The sequence below is a fragment of the Cydia splendana genome, chromosome 10 (genome assembly GCF_910591565.1).
Source record: "Cydia splendana chromosome 10, ilCydSple1.2, whole genome shotgun sequence".
Lineage (NCBI taxonomy): Eukaryota > Metazoa > Arthropoda > Insecta > Lepidoptera > Tortricidae > Cydia > Cydia splendana.
The window spans coordinates 19,702,417-19,718,425 of record NC_085969.1 but is presented as its reverse complement, the minus strand read 5'-3'; the positions used below and the strand labels follow the sequence as shown (position 1 = coordinate 19,718,425).

The 16,009-nt window shown below is 36.2% G+C and overlaps 1 long non-coding RNA gene across 1 annotated transcript in view; it reads left to right on the top strand.

Annotated features, from left to right (window-relative positions):
- The window catches only part of LOC134794468 (uncharacterized), a 379,329-nt gene extending 366,966 nt beyond the window's left edge, over positions 1 to 12,363 (top strand). Inside the window, exon 2 of the long non-coding RNA XR_010144673.1 lies at positions 12,284 to 12,363. This is a non-coding gene — a long non-coding RNA (uncharacterized LOC134794468). The remainder of the gene's footprint in view (positions 1 to 12,283) is intronic.
- Positions 12,364 to 16,009: the final 3,646 nt, after the last annotated feature.

The window sequence follows — 16,009 nt, the reverse complement described above, 5'->3', positions numbered from 1 at the left end:
AACAGTACTTATATTAAATTTAAGAAAGTGAAGAGCTTAAGATTAGCTTAAATGTATATTTGGAACTAATTCGATAAATATTTCTATAAAAGAATACAGCAAAAGTAAAACATTTATACATATTTATTTTACCTTATTGAATGTTGGCGTTCCGCCGACAATGTACGAATTATGAGCATAACATAAAGACTCCCACGTGACATCTGTATCTCGTATCAATTTGTATCTTTAATGGAAATACATTATCGTTTCTACAACTGGTATTTTAGTGAAATTGTGAATGTTGAATGATGCCTACTTATATTAAGAGCTTGCTGAGAGATTATGTCGATCTGTTTAAAATGTTTCTATAATATTTATTTATTTTTTATCGACCACTTTCTTAAAATTGTTAAAGTATATTTGTTGTTGTTTATGACTGAATAGGCAAAGGAACATTGACACAAAAACATGGGGAGGCACGCAAGTTAAAGTAAAAGCGAAAGTAGTTCTAACTAAAGTGAAAACCTACGCATTTTTAGGGTTCCGTACCTCAAAAGGAAAAAACGGTACCCTTATAGGATCACTCGTGCGTCTGTCTGTCTGTCCGTCTGTCACAGGCTATTTTCTCGGAAACTACTGGACCAATTAAGTTGAAATTTGGTACACATATGTAAATTAGTGACCCAAAGATGGACATATTTTTTTATAATTTTAAAATACATAGGTTCGAAGTTATTTAAGAAAATAGCCAAAAAATTACCACCCTCCCCCTTTATCTCCGAAAGTACTGGGTCTAAAATTTTGAAAAAATACACAAAATAGTTCTTTACCTATAGGTGACAGGAAAACCTATTACAAATGTGATGTCAAGCGTGAGTCGGACTTATGTACGGAACCCTAGAAACGCGAGTCCGACTCGCACTTGGCCGGTTTTTTGATAAAGGTGTTGTGTGGAAGTTAAAAACGTGGACACTGAAGTTTAGATATCTGGCCAGGTTAAAAGTAAGTTATTTCGTTCACGTCAGATTAAATGTTTCAATACCACAGTAAAAAGTAACTAATTAATACAAAAGAAAACATTAAAACTATCTATAAACTAAACAAATTGAAACTAAATTAACATTAAAATAAAACTACATACTACTTAAAAAAATTACATAATTAGAATTTTTGGGTGGTTGATATCTTAGATTTCATTGAAGGAAGGAAGCAATTGAATTACTGTTGGAAGTACCTATTAGAACCAATTAAATTAAATTATTTTGCCGCGATAGCAGAGGACGCTGGTTCGATTCCAGCCTGGGGCACTGGAGGCCCTGGTCACTTTTTCTTAGTAGGTATAATATAATATGACATTTATTTTCAGTTTCTAGAAATTGAATTATTAAAATTCTTGAGAATATTATGAATAGTGAAACTATAAATCTGCGGCTCTGGCATATTTTAGATCCAACTCATAATCCAAGGAGCCACGTCGCTTCTAAAGTTACTCATCCGTTTTATTTTTCACACATGCCCCACCAGTTAGTTCAATCAATGAGCTATTGTGGTTATAATATTATTTATTTCGAAGTTGTGTTAAGACTTGTTAAACTCTGACCACGTTTACTTTGCACAAACTTGGCAGTAAAAACGCATAAGCTCTATACTTGACGTAGCATTTGGCATGTAAATCAGCGTGGCCCGACTCTGACTGCCTTATGGTATGCATGGGCGGATGTGGTGGACGCTGATCTAAGCGAGCTCCAGGTTAAAGACTGGCGAGAAACAGCACAGGACCGGGATCAGTGACCAGAAGTCGTGTTGGAGGCCAAGTCACTGTTTGGGTCGCTGCGCAAGAGGAGTAAGTAAGCAACTTTACACGAAAAAATCCTCATTAACTGGTCTACGCCTAGACAATCAAGTGCAGCGTGGGCGCATCGCCTGTGGCAGCTTTTGTTGCCTCGCAACTTATTGCCAGCCATACAGACCCATACACATGCGTACTACCCATTATGCTCGTACAATAAAATCTTCATCATTCTGTCCGGCGTCGGTGGCAGTAACTAATTGGTCATTGCTCACAACATAAAACGCCTACTTAAAAACCTACGAAGATTTTAAGGGGAATTGAGGTGTACCGCAAGGAGGTGACCTGGAACCTCAATAATTCAATTTTAGTTTATTTTTATGACTATCATGGAAAACCAGTATAAGGCCTCCATGATGAGAAGCGGTTACCGTAGTCTATGGGCACATGAAACTTCACTGGAGTCACATGCACGTTTCCGCATTTTTTTAAACTACAAAAAATTAGAAATATGTTATGAATCCATGGGCTCAGTTTTTGCACCCTAAATATATCCAATCTACACTGTGAGTTTTAGCTCACGCTCACAAAAGCCGTATTCAAATAAAGAAAAGATATACTCGGAATCTGCATCTGCATATGAGTCAAACATATCTAAGGTCTCTTAAGAAAGTCCGCGTGCATTTAAATACCTTATAATGTGCCTACTGAGGATTATGCTTCCAGCCAAGATGGTGTTCCTATTGCTATCAAGAACAGGCGACTTACGGGTTCAAGAGAACCAGTATATTTAATAGATACATATAGAATTTACGGTATGTAAGTACAGTAAGAATTAAATAAATATACCTGCTCGTAATTACATAGTGACACTAGAATTTACGGTGTGTAAGTACTTACAGTAGAATTAAATAAATATACCTACTCGTAATTACATAGTGACACAGAGATAGTGACTAGGGTGACTTTCGCGTGCACTCTATTTATCTAATCCGAGTGTTCTCTCAAGGACCTGACCTCTAAGTAATCGCAAAAGTCGATGTTCGAGTAATTATCGACACCATTTCACTTAATTTGAGTTTTCTTAGACTAGTATTTTCTAGAAAATACAATCTTTACAAAATACACAAATCTTTTCAACTGCGATAATATTCTTTACTTACTTAATTACTTTTCTATCTGGAATCTTTGAAATTGACGAGTCTTTAGTATGGGTCTCAAATCATTTTTGGCGCTCTAAAAAAGTCTCTTTCTATTTACTTTGCTACTCAAAACAGGCCTATATCCAAGATTGGATCACCAAAAGGCCACCATGATGATGATCTACTTGACATGGCTGGCAACAGTGAAGAGGGATATGGAAGAAGCCCAAATCACACCTGAGACAACCCAGGATCGTGAAGCCTGGCGAAACATAACTAGGAGAGCCGACCCCAAATAATGGGCAAAGGACAAGGAGAAGAAGAAGAAAAAGATGATGATGATCTACTGTACTCGAGTCGCACGCCAATGAGAATAGGCACGCAGCCAGTCCTAGGCAAGATAAACTGAAGCATTCTGAGATTAGTGTAGGATCCTGGAGCTTGTGAGATCTGCTTTTGTTAATGGCCTAATTTTGCACTGAATGTCTGTTTACGTTGCGATTGCATTGACAATGGGCGTTGTGCAATGGGATTAGTTTAGCTAAAGTTCTGTGAACTGACCAGTTGTTTAAAGTTTATTGTACCATCATGCTATGGCTCCTATTATAGTCAGTCTATTTTTTTTTCAATTATTTAAAATAGTCCACGGCTTTCCCAGTCAAGGTCTTGAGCTCTTCAATGTTGCTACCAAATTTGGTTTTAGAGCATGCCGCCAATTCACACCATCCCCATTTATTCCTGTTCTGAAGCGGTTCAGCAGACAACAGACACGTCGTTGGGTAGTAGTAGTCGTCTGGTAATGAGGCTTAGTTTAAAGAAGTCGGTTGGTTGGTTGTGAGTCAGTAATATTTGCCTACAAAGCAGGAGGTACCGGTTAAAAATCCTAGTCAGTCAAATTCTTTTTTTCGGTGTTTTTTATTGCTCCTTATTCCATTACGGGGTCATCAGTCAAGAAACAACAACACAAAAATAGACCTGAGATCTACCTAGAGATAGTTAGGTACTTAAAAACATCTGGAAGAATAGAAGTAATTATTTTCAAAGAACAATGAGTCTCGATGGGAGCCATTTGTGTGCTTAAGAAACCTGCACACGATATATGGCAATAAAAATAGTTACTGGACCGCCATTTTCCGTTGATGTCACCATTTTAAAGCTACGATTTCATTTGCCAAAGTACGGGTGAGGTAAAGTTAGAGTTACACATGAGTTCTTTTTTTAGTCAAAAGTGGTAGATGAACTATGACTGTAACCACTCATGTGTTGCAGGTGTCCATAGACGACGGTAATTGCTTACCATTAGGCTATTCGTCTGCTCCTTTGCCTCCTATATCATAATAAAGTTTAAGTTGTGTAAAGAAGGCAAAATAAGAAGGCGAAGGCAGTAAATTCCTATGTGAAGCGAAGGTGCACTGAGCTTCTTAATCGCGCTATCGAAAAATTAATCAGTTAAACACACAGACCCACGCAATAGGGTATTTTCCTACTAGTCAAATCAGTTACTTTTTTAGAACTGTCAAAACGATTTGCTAATATGGAATTTATAAGAAACATTACATCGTGACGCCACGGTCAACTCACCTACTTTTTATATTTCTATCCCATTTATTAAATAGAACTTGTGTTTAAAAATAACTCCTATCTGTTTGTTTCTAATAATTATCTGGTGCTTTATTTCATGCATGGTGTAAAATAATTTATTTTAAATACAGTATAATACCCTATTATTACTATAAGTCCAGACATCGGATTTTATGGGGCAGAATTTATTGACAGCTAGGGAGTTCCTATATCGATAAACTCCTTTCCCAAAATTCACTCCAAGTTTTGTTTGTAAAAAACTTGGAGTGAACACCAAGTCTTTTATTCAAAGTATTAACATGAAACAAAATAATAACTAAATTCCCTTTTTCTTTATTTTAAACGGATTTTTGAAACTTCACTTACGCCCACTTGCACCATCCCACTAACCCGGGGTTAAGCGGTTAAACCGTTAACCTAGTGTCAAATTCTATTGGTAACCATGGCAACTCCAGGTTTAACCGGTTAACCCCGGGTTGCGAATTTACAAAGCCTATACTGATAAGGTTCAGATGCGAACTGAACTGGATTAGCTTTTATTTGGACAAAACTTGACAAAACCCTAATCCATTATAGTACAGAAATTTACTGAAATCGTATAGACTTTATTGACTAAATTAATATGGATATTGTTGCTACAAATGCTAGTTTGTTGCGATCTAACACTTGAATAATATTTTAGTAATGACTCCGATTGTATTGTATTAATTACATACTGTTCGTGCTAATTACTTAACAATGCCTATATTTTTTTTCATTTAAGAACTTAGAACATATCAGTTGAGACTTCTTATTAGGACATATTAAGTGTGAAATCGCAATACAATCATTAGTCGACTGAAACGAAGTAGATGATTTATTTAAGGACCAAGATTTACTACGGTGTTCTGTTTTTTCTCCGAAGTTTTATTGTCCGAATTTCACTTGCCAACCAACTTTTCGCAGATGACTTACTTTGGCAACCAACATTTGCCAAATTTTCATCATGACAACGTTTTACTTGAGAGAATTATTGTCAAGTAGATAATTTTTATGTGTACAACGTTTGGAATAAGTACATTTCTTTGGTCAAAGCCAGTCAGTCAGTCAGCTATCAGTCAGTTGGCTATTTATTAATACGATATATAACGTCTAGTACGATACATTTCACAGAGTTCACAGAGTCAAGATAGGTGCGACGATGAGCGAAGCGAGGAGGAGGGTGTTAGGTGAACTGCGACCAAACAGCGAATCGACATTTTTTTTACATCGAATGACCGACTTTTATGGCAACAGTTCATTTTCTCGGGGTCCGCAGTTCTAACCTAACTTAACCTAACCCACTTTTCTGGTAACAGTTCGTTTTCTTGGAAGTCGCAGTTCTAATAACCTAACCTAACTCACTTTTCCAACAACATTTCGTTTTCTTGGAAGTGGCAGCTTTCTTACAAATACATAAGTCAAAATGACAGAAAAAGACAAACGATTATCAGTTAATTGATGATTGAAGCGCGTTTATGAATAAGGGGGTAAGAACTTACATTGTTCACGGTAAACAAATATGGCGGCGAGACTCCGCTCGACTAGGTATTGTGAGAGCATTAATGTTTAAATATATCGCGACAATAGCTAATCCATTTGAGTAAATGAGTATTATTAAAATTTAGATATCACATTCAAACGTGACTGACCTTACTAAACTCGACTAGGTTATGTCGTGAATAATATTTGAAAATATGTATGCAAAAAGCTAATCCATTTCAGTGACTACTTTTTACCGAAACGGTATAGATATTGTTAAGTAATATGCATAAACAAAAGCTCACCTATTAGAATCTGAGTCGTGACTGAAACAGTATAGCTTTTGTAAATTCGCCCCCGGGTTAGTGGAATGGTGCAAGTGGGCCTTATCGTATTTTACTTTAACCTAGCGGTCATATAAAATAGGCTTTGTGTAAACTTTATCATCGACCCCGAAATAATACTACAAATAATATACATTTACAAACGAAACTGAAGGCGATCACTAGTATTAGGGAAAAGTATCGATAATTTAATTTATCGATATAGGAACTCCCTAGCTGTCAACAAATTCTGCCCCATAGAATCCGATGTCTGACTATAACATATCTAGATAGTGGTATTTTATAACCCAGGAGCTTATGGCACGTTTCCGGATCACCACAATTTGCATCAGTTCTAAAATATTTTTTACGCATGTGAGGGCCAGGACTTAGAGAAAAGGTCGGCTAAAGAAGTCAGTGCTAGTCTTAATCTGGCCCGAGAGCGCGCTCCGAGCACTAATGATATCTCAAGCCGCGCTTTAAGGCCCATATATAACACTCTATGAGACGTTTTTAAAATTTAAGCCAACGCTAATGCATTCAGCCCTGTTTACTGTAAATACTTATTCAAAGTAGTTCCACAATGCGGTCCTCCTGCCTTTGTGATCTCCCGATTAGCATAACACGAGGATTCAATGAACAAAGTAACCAGTATAAAATAAAATTTTACGGTTTACCCTTATATTGAAAAAGGGAGGTCGTGTTAGGGCATAATAAAATGACTACGTGTGCCGGCCAAGCATGGGAACGGAATATTTTACATCGCATTGACGAGATTGTAAGACCGGTTCGGACGTTGATGGCACTTGTGGTGTATTATTTTATAATACTTGAATTCTAATCGTGCCCAGCATTGTATCGAGTATGACTATTTTGAATTTCAATGTCAAATCTTTTGTTTGTCTTAAGTAAATTTTATGACTACGAGTATGTAGTTGTAGATTTTGCAAGCTCGTTACTATGAGTTGCTATGAGTATGCATATCTTGCTATCAAGAAGAAATATTTATTAGGAATCAACATCAGAAAAGCTACTTAGTCTGCTGCTGATATATTGTATGAAGACTATGAAGATCCCCATATCATAGCGCAAACAACTTCTGGTGGTCCAGAAGTTACAATAATTCAGAAAAAGGTATCTTCTGTGAAGAAAACAATAATAGTTAACAACCCCGCACGAAAATGTATCCCGCACCATAAAAATTAGCTTTTTACTATCTTAACTTTGCGATGTCTACAGAAAAGGCGCGAATGATTTAAGCATAGGTACAACAAAATGTTTGTTGTCTCATTTAAAAACTTAAGTTTCAGTGATGGTTGCACTAATTCCAAGTTACAAGTAAAAATATATTAAGAAACCTTTAAAATTACGAGAAAACACCTAGCTAAATAAAATAAATAATCATTTGAACTTCTTTCATGTTTCATTTCTCCAGTTCATTTAAGAAAAAGTTCAACACCGTGGGTGAAAAGGTAAAAATAATCTTCTCAATATAAATTAATTTGTTTAGACTTTTCATCCATTTAATTTAATGTACACGTAGTCTTCTGAATGATCAATCTAAATTCCGAAACTTGGAAAATGTTCGATCTAAGTTCCCCCTTCCTTTTCATCCCTTTCAATGCCTAATGCTGTTAATTCAGCTACATATGGAGTTTTGTGAAAAGATTTCATTTCATTACATTACCTTTTGATTTGAACTTTTTGAATCCAAATTCAAAAGTTCCAATCAAAAGGCTATTTTGAATTACAACATGTGCCGGATGATCTTCAAAATCTTTCAACCGGTTGGAATTCTATGCAAAACATATTTTTAAGTTAATAGACTTAAGGGTATTGAGTGAAGAATCTTTTAATTATAATTTTCTACACGATAAACCGGACAAAACCTTTTAAAATTAAAAGTTCGAAAACATTTTTCAATGGAGGAATAGCGGTACTAAAGGCAGTTTATTATAAGATTTATTAGATGCTTTAAACTCGGAAAATCAATTACAAGCAAGTACATAAAACTGGCCAAGCCGGCAATTTAGTAAGTTTGATAATAAACTGAAAGTGTCTAGGTTCTTTGGCAATGTGTTTTCTTTACGATAGACTTTGTCGAGAAAATAAATTGATTTCATAACTTGCCTGTCTATCTAGTAACTAAATTGGTTAACATATAATTAAACAGGTATCTTAAATAATTCAGTCTTTTGTATTGTATAAGGACTGATTTAGACGAAGCGAGAACTCGCATGCGAGTTTCATACCATTGCGGGTTTTGATCGGTCGGTTGAATTGGACGTAACCAACAGTCTGCAATGTAACTGAAATCGCATGCGAGTTCGCGCGCCGTCTAAATCAGCCCTTAGTCTCCAAAAATATATTACAGGTCCTTTTAATAAATATTTACTTGGAAAACAAGTAACCATTATCTGAAATTGTTATATTTTTCTAATGTGCGCACTAAAATTAAACGTCAATGTGTCAACTCCAGAGAACGTAGTTTGTTATTTCAATTATCGACCGCACTCTTGTTCGATGGAGTTTTCTAGGAAAACTTGCATTATTTAAATTTTTCCTACAAGCTGTTTACTGGGAATTATTATAACATGTCAAAATATGTTTACACTTTTTTTGCACTTAATTTTACAGCACGTGACACTTTTATGTTTAGTTTAATGTAACTACTAGTAGTTGCTTTAAGTAGTAACTAGTTTAATTTTAACTAGGAACCAATATTATAAACGTATCGACTTTTACCTGTTAATGATTTTTGTAATAAAAATATTTGATTAGATTCGAACCCAAAGTTGATATTATGTGGTCAGAATACCATCCCCAAAAATATTTCGTTCGAAAATGTTTACATTTCTTCTACATCCAACATAAACTTGCACGTTTACCCGTACCCACTAATCTAAAACTCTGTTGGCCACTATGGGGCTCAAATGGAGATACGACTATTTAACTCAACACAGCAGTATAATCAAACGCCGAGCTCATAAAATCAGTGCCTGGAAGTCATTACTGCAAACTGCACAATAACTCTTTAATCAAAAACGGCGTATCTCCACACAAATACGCATACATAAGGCTTTTTTACTTTGAAACGTAGAATACGGCCAAGAATTGCAACTGCATGCGAACGGGAATGACAAAAGTTTGCTAGCCGGTGGCCAGGTTAATTTCAAACTCCTGATACGGTTTGACTATGTTCATGCAAATTTTGCCGTCTGTCGCAAATCTAAAACGCCATTTTGACTAAACAGTAATTGGAAGTCTAAATATGTATGGATCTGTGCCATGTTGCTGAAAAGTTTTATTGAGCACGTCCTGGGTCGGTGTCTGCAATGCTTTTGTGATGTGTTTTTGACATTTTTGCAGATATTTCGACTAAGGTGAGTAGTAAGTACCGTCTAACCGTTATTCATAAACGCGTTACTGGCCTGAATTTGCTATGAATCGTTTGTCTTTATTTGTCATTTCGACTTATGTATTTGTAAGAAAGGGATAAAACTAAATCAGGCCGTATTTTTTTATGAATAAGGATGTTAATATGTATAGGTGCGACGTCGCTGAAAACTTTTATTAAGTACCTATGTCCGGGAGTCCATGTATACCTAAACTAATTGGTTGGTAATTAACATAGTAAGAAGCATGCATACAACCGAAGTTCTTGAAATTATTTACGTTCTTTATAAATAAAAACATGTGGGTACCTATACTAATAAAATCATCTTAAGTAAAAACAAAGCATTAGACTTAAAGAGACCCTTTTAGTTTTTACGTATGACATGATTATAAATGCGCCTGAAAGGGATGTTTTCCTGGAGTGTCTTATTACGTTTGACAAAGGAAAATTGCCTTGTTTCAGGGGACGAGGACCTTTTAACGAGTCTTGTATTACGCCAGTATAGTTGTCCTCATACATATTTGTTTTGTAATAGGTGGATGGGCCGATTATTACTTTGTTGTCGTTTCATTTCCTTAGATTTCGGTATCATTTGGTGAATGAGTTTCCTATTCTGTACAATATAAGCGCCTATCACAGTATGTTCTAAATAAGTATCTTCCACTGAGTTACAGACCTGGAGTTTTCGTAACTCAATACATTTTTTGTCTCAAATTGGGATTTCTTATTCCGCCCAGAATGAGGAGCTTCAAACTTTACCAAAATGTGACGTAATAAAAAATCAACAGCAAAATAAAACCGGCCCAGATATTAAAGATACAGAATATAAAGGGGATACATTACGATATGAGGCGTCGTAAAACCACTCTACTATAGACCAAATAGTACCTACTACTGTTGTCCACAATTTCAGTACCGTAAAGTCACACAGCTATTATTAGGGTTCCGTACCCAAAGGGTAAAACGGGACCCTATTACTAAGACTTCGCTGTCCGGCCGTCCGTCCGTCCGTCCGTCCGTCCGTCCGTCCGTCTGTCACCAGGCTGTATCTCACGAACCGTGATAGCTAGACAGTTGAAATTTTCACAGCTGATGTATTTCTGTTGCCGCTATAACAACAAATACTAAAAACAGAATAAAATAAAGATTTAAATGGGGCTCCCATACAACAAACGTAACGTTTTGACCAAAGTTAAGCAACGTCGGGAGTGGTCAGTATTTGGATGGGTGACCGTTTTTTTTTTTGCTTTTTTTTTTGTTTTTTTTTTTTTGCATTATGGTACGGAACCCTTCGTGCGCGAGTCCGACTCGCACTTGCCCGGTTTTAGTCTTTAGTAAAGGACAATAACAATTTTTAATTCGCATAAAAGGGTTCTAGTGTCTACACCCTACACTATCCTAGTATCAATTAATTAAAAACCCATGCGTAAGAGTATGCAAATAAATTACTAACCATCCAGAAAAATCGATCGATAAGTGTTTGTTTTGCCTACACTTGACAGAGCCCATAAATACCTGTCGACTTTAAAACTCAAACGTAACAAGTCCAATTCAAAAACATGCTAAATTCAACCTTAAAATTTTACAATTAAAGTCTCAAGTTGCAAAGCTTCGAAGGCATATCGATGTTTCTTTTGTTTTTACGCGGTGGATTCCCACTAGTTTGCAAAAAGCGCGTTTTAGTAGTAAGGCGTTGGTGGTTATGCCCTACGTCGTTTTTAGGTTAGGAACAATCGCAAGGGATGTCTGGTAAATTACATATTGTCCTGTAATATATTGTTGAAATGAAATGCGAGTTGCGGGCGATTAGTGGAGCGGGAAATTGCCTAATCGCTCGAGTGTGAAATGCATCGATGATTGGGGTATGGTCGTGAATGATAGGTGTGGGCTAAATTGCCCACACTAGAAAATAATAGATGTAGTATTTTACTAATAACTTAAGTTAGTCTATTCTGTGTTGCAAATCATAAATAATATGAGTAAGGTCAGTAGACTTTTTAGAAGCTTTTATTTAGTTTCACCTGACCGTTGTCTGTCTGTCTGTCTGTAATCAAATCTTGCAAGTTAAATTTGATCCACTTCCCGGTTTCCGATTGAGCTGAAATATTGCATGCATGTATAAATCGGATGACAATGCAATATTATGGTACCATCGAGCTGATCTGATGATGGAGACAGGAGGTGGCCATAGACAACTCTGTGATGAAACAACGCATCCTAATTGTGCTAGGGGTTTTTAGAATTGTCTCGATGAGTATTAGTTGTCTGTCGTAAGAAAAGTACAGTCAGCGATAAAAGCTTGTACCAAAAATGAAATTTTTGCCAAAAACTTATTTACTTTCACCTGACCGTTGTCTGTCTGTAATCAAATCTTGCAAGTTAAATTTGATCCACTTCCCGGTTTCTGATTGAGCTGAAATTTTGCATACATACGTAAGTCGGGTGACAATGCAATATTATGGTGTCATCGAGCTGATCTGATGATGGAGACCGGAGGTGGCCATAGGAACTCTGTGATAAAACAACGAAACCTAATTGTGTTTGGGGTTTTTAGAATTGTCTCGATGAGTATTAGTTGCCTGTGGAAAGAAAAGTACAGTCAACGATAAAAGTATGTACCAAAAATGAAATTTTTGCCAAAAACTTATTTAGACTGATGTGTTTAACATTGACGACCAGTCTAGCCAGGTGGGTAGTGACCCTGCCCACACCCTGCCAGTGAAGCCCGGTTCGAATCCCGGTAAGCGCATTTATTTGTGTGATGAACACAATATTTGTTCCCGAGTCATGGAGGTTTCCTATGTATTTATCTATATAAGTATGTATATCGTCGCCTAGCACCCAAAGTACAAGCTTTGCTAAGTTTGGGGCTAGATTGATCTGTGTAAGATGTCGCATAATAATTATTTAGAACCAGTCGGACAAAAAAGTGCATGTGGTCCGATTGATAGGACAAAGGCAGTGAGACCACGAAGCCAGAGCGATTAAACCGCTCTTATAAGCAGAGGCAGTAAGAAAACCGAAACCGGTGAAAGATAAATGTTGATTGCCGCAAAAAACGTTTTTAGCATTAAGGCATTTTAATATCAGGGACCGTAAATTTAACAACAAATGACCCTTGACTTTCGCACAGTCAGTGAAATGAAGGGAAACAAAGAGTCCACCATTCCGCAGTAGAGAAGACCGCAGTAGGTCTGCAAGGTTTTTCTTATTTACTCGTAATGCATGTTAATTATAAGATGTAATGTTTTGAAAAGATGTGTCCCGCCGAGTTTGTTGCCGGTCCCATATTGGGATACCCTCCTCCAATTGAGGGATTTAATCTTCTCGAGGCAGAGGTGAGTTGGAGCCGGTGTAGCTTTATTTGACTATCTTTATATTTATCTTTATGAAGTAATTACAAAGGGGTGTAGGGATGGAGTAAGCAGCAAGCTTGATTTTGAAATTGTCAGGTTTCTTTGAAATGCGGTTGATATACTTATAGAGTTCCCTATTCAGTATAATATAAACACAATTTTACTGTATGTCCTGCAAAGTCTTCTTCTGAGTTACAAAAACGAGTTAGAAGAAGAATTTGCAGTACATGTTTACTGTACCAAATTGGGATTTTGTTTTCATCCCGCTAGTAGGAGCCTTCAAACTTACTAAATGTTAACAAAGTCTGAAGAAAAAATACCACAATAATATATAAAACGGCCTTTCTAAGTTTTTTACTACCAAAAATATATGAGGCAAAATAAAATATAATAATGCTACCAGGAGCTCTACTTCATTAAGTCATTCAATGGATTATTTTAGAACATAATTAGATATATTATACTAACTCTTATACGCTGTGCGCTAAAGTGCTTTATGCGCTAATAATAACTAAGCACTCTTTTACTAGGGAAAATCTTAAAATAATATGCTACAAATACCAGTGTTCATAAGAAATACTGTCTTAAACTTATATTTTAAAACGATGGCAAAGGCAGATAAAGACTACTTGCCGAGAAAACTTATAATAAAGATATTATCATATAGTCTACGTTTATTAGACTGCGAGCTAGACTACATTTTTAATCGACTTCCAAAAAGGAAGAGTTTTAATACAAAATGCTCCATAAAACGGATTTTTTAACTCATTTTGTGGTCCTACTGAATTTTCTCCACTTTTGTTCTGGTCAACTGCCCCTCCAGTGATATATCACCGACAAAACATGCTGTGTCACGGTGATAACGAATGCCCTTGTTACCGATCCAACCCTTTATGCGCTGTCAAAATATCCTCGACATATCGATGATTTGTCTATCTGATAAATGGTCTGGGGATCAATTAACCAATTTAGTGTGTGATTGTTTTGTGTTGGAGTGATTGAGATTTTGATAGGGGTGAATTTTTGGTAAAATGGACATGTGGGTTTCTTCGACTTGATTTACGGTGGTGGTACTGGTACTCGACGCGGTCCAAGTACGTGTCATCTTCTTGAAACTTAAGTCATTGTCAATAGAGGTGACAGCAGGGTATCATCTATTGGGCATTAGCATGTTTATCACCATCTTAATTCGTATTTTATCCACAATCGTATCTTGTGGCAATTATTGGATATTAAATATTGATACAAAATATTAGTAAAAAGAATGACTTAGGATCCTGATCCTGCTCTTCATTTTAGTTTGCCCTTGGAAACTGGCAGAGGCTCTATTTTATACCTGAGGGTGTTTTAATTTATGAAGTAACTACTTATTAACACATTCAATACCACTAAGTGCTACGGGTTACGCTCGTAGCGCGTAGCCACGGTTTCGTCGTATGTAGCGCGTAGTCGCTACGAACAGTGTACCCGACAGTCGGGTTCTTGGTGTTGAATGTGTTAATATATAAACTAACTTGTTTATAAAATAAAGCTAAAATTTTACTAAAAACGAATACTAAATAAAACTAAAATATATCTAAAAATTTGGCTTATCAAAGAGCTTACAAAAAAACAGCATTCTCGACACCATACCCAAGGAGCCCAATTCTATAGATCTATTTTATATTCGTTTTTAGTACTATCTAGGTACCTATACTCGTAAATAAATCAAATGATAATATATAGAGAAGTCCCATGAGGAATTAATTGATATGGTAGGGTTGAACCCATCATAACCTCCGTTTTAAATGTGGCTTTCCATCACAGAAACCTTGTGCTTCAAGTGAAATAAGGACGATTCCATCTGAAATTCCAATAGAAATTCTGATAGAAACGTCTTTATTGCATATGAAGCATAAACTAATACCGATAGAATAGTAGCTTCAGTTGGTCTGTTGGTGAGCAGCACGGCAAACAGCAGTTGCAATAAGGGTACAAGTATATTGTTAAATGAAAGTACACGTTAATAAGGTGACCCTCGTTCTCACGAATCTAAGATGCGTCTATATCGCTCTCTTGTCTGTACAGTAGGTTTATATTGCTGCTTATCTTGCTTTCGCCGTTAGAGTTGCTGTTCGAGAAGATGTCAAGAACGTGCGACTCTAATGCGGATTATAATCACGTCTGACATCCAAAATGCATGTACAGTGATAAGACTGTACAAGGATCCGTCTTCGGTGGAAAGTCACAAACAACGCACGTTATTTTCCCAAAGTGGTTCTCATGAAACAGGGACCAATCTGGATATATCGATGATTTGTCTGTCTGATAAATGATCTGGTTTGTATCAATTAACCAATTTAATGTGTGATTGTTTCCTGTGGATTGAAATTTCGAAAGGGGTGCCTGGGAAAGTTAATAGATATAGGAGATTTCATATGATTGTTATCCATGGTCAGAATCCTGCTTTGTGGATATTCATTTGAAATGTTAGGGGTTGATTTGGGAATGATCCATGATTAGGATGATTTTTCAAGATTATTTCTTATGGTATCAACTCTCTTTATAAAACTATTTTTTTAAGACCGTACAGTTAGCTGCAGCAGATATAAATGACCCCACTTATGAAAACAAACTGCTATGTTGGGGGGGTGAAATATCTCTGCAACCGACTTTACCTTACTATATCTATCATTACCTACAATAGTATAAGAGAAATATAGCCATATTAAAATGCATTATATTTCACGACACGATTTATTTTAACCTAAATTCCCTATAACCCAGCAAAAACCTTTGAAATGAATTAGCGATTGAGAATTTTTAAGCATCAAGGAAAATCGTAACATTGTTACCGGAGAAAAGCGAGAGAAAAGTGTAGCGACCAATTATTTTACCAAACCTCATATCTTAATCAATCCTACGGTTTAAAATCAACCTTATTTTGAGCGATATAGAGT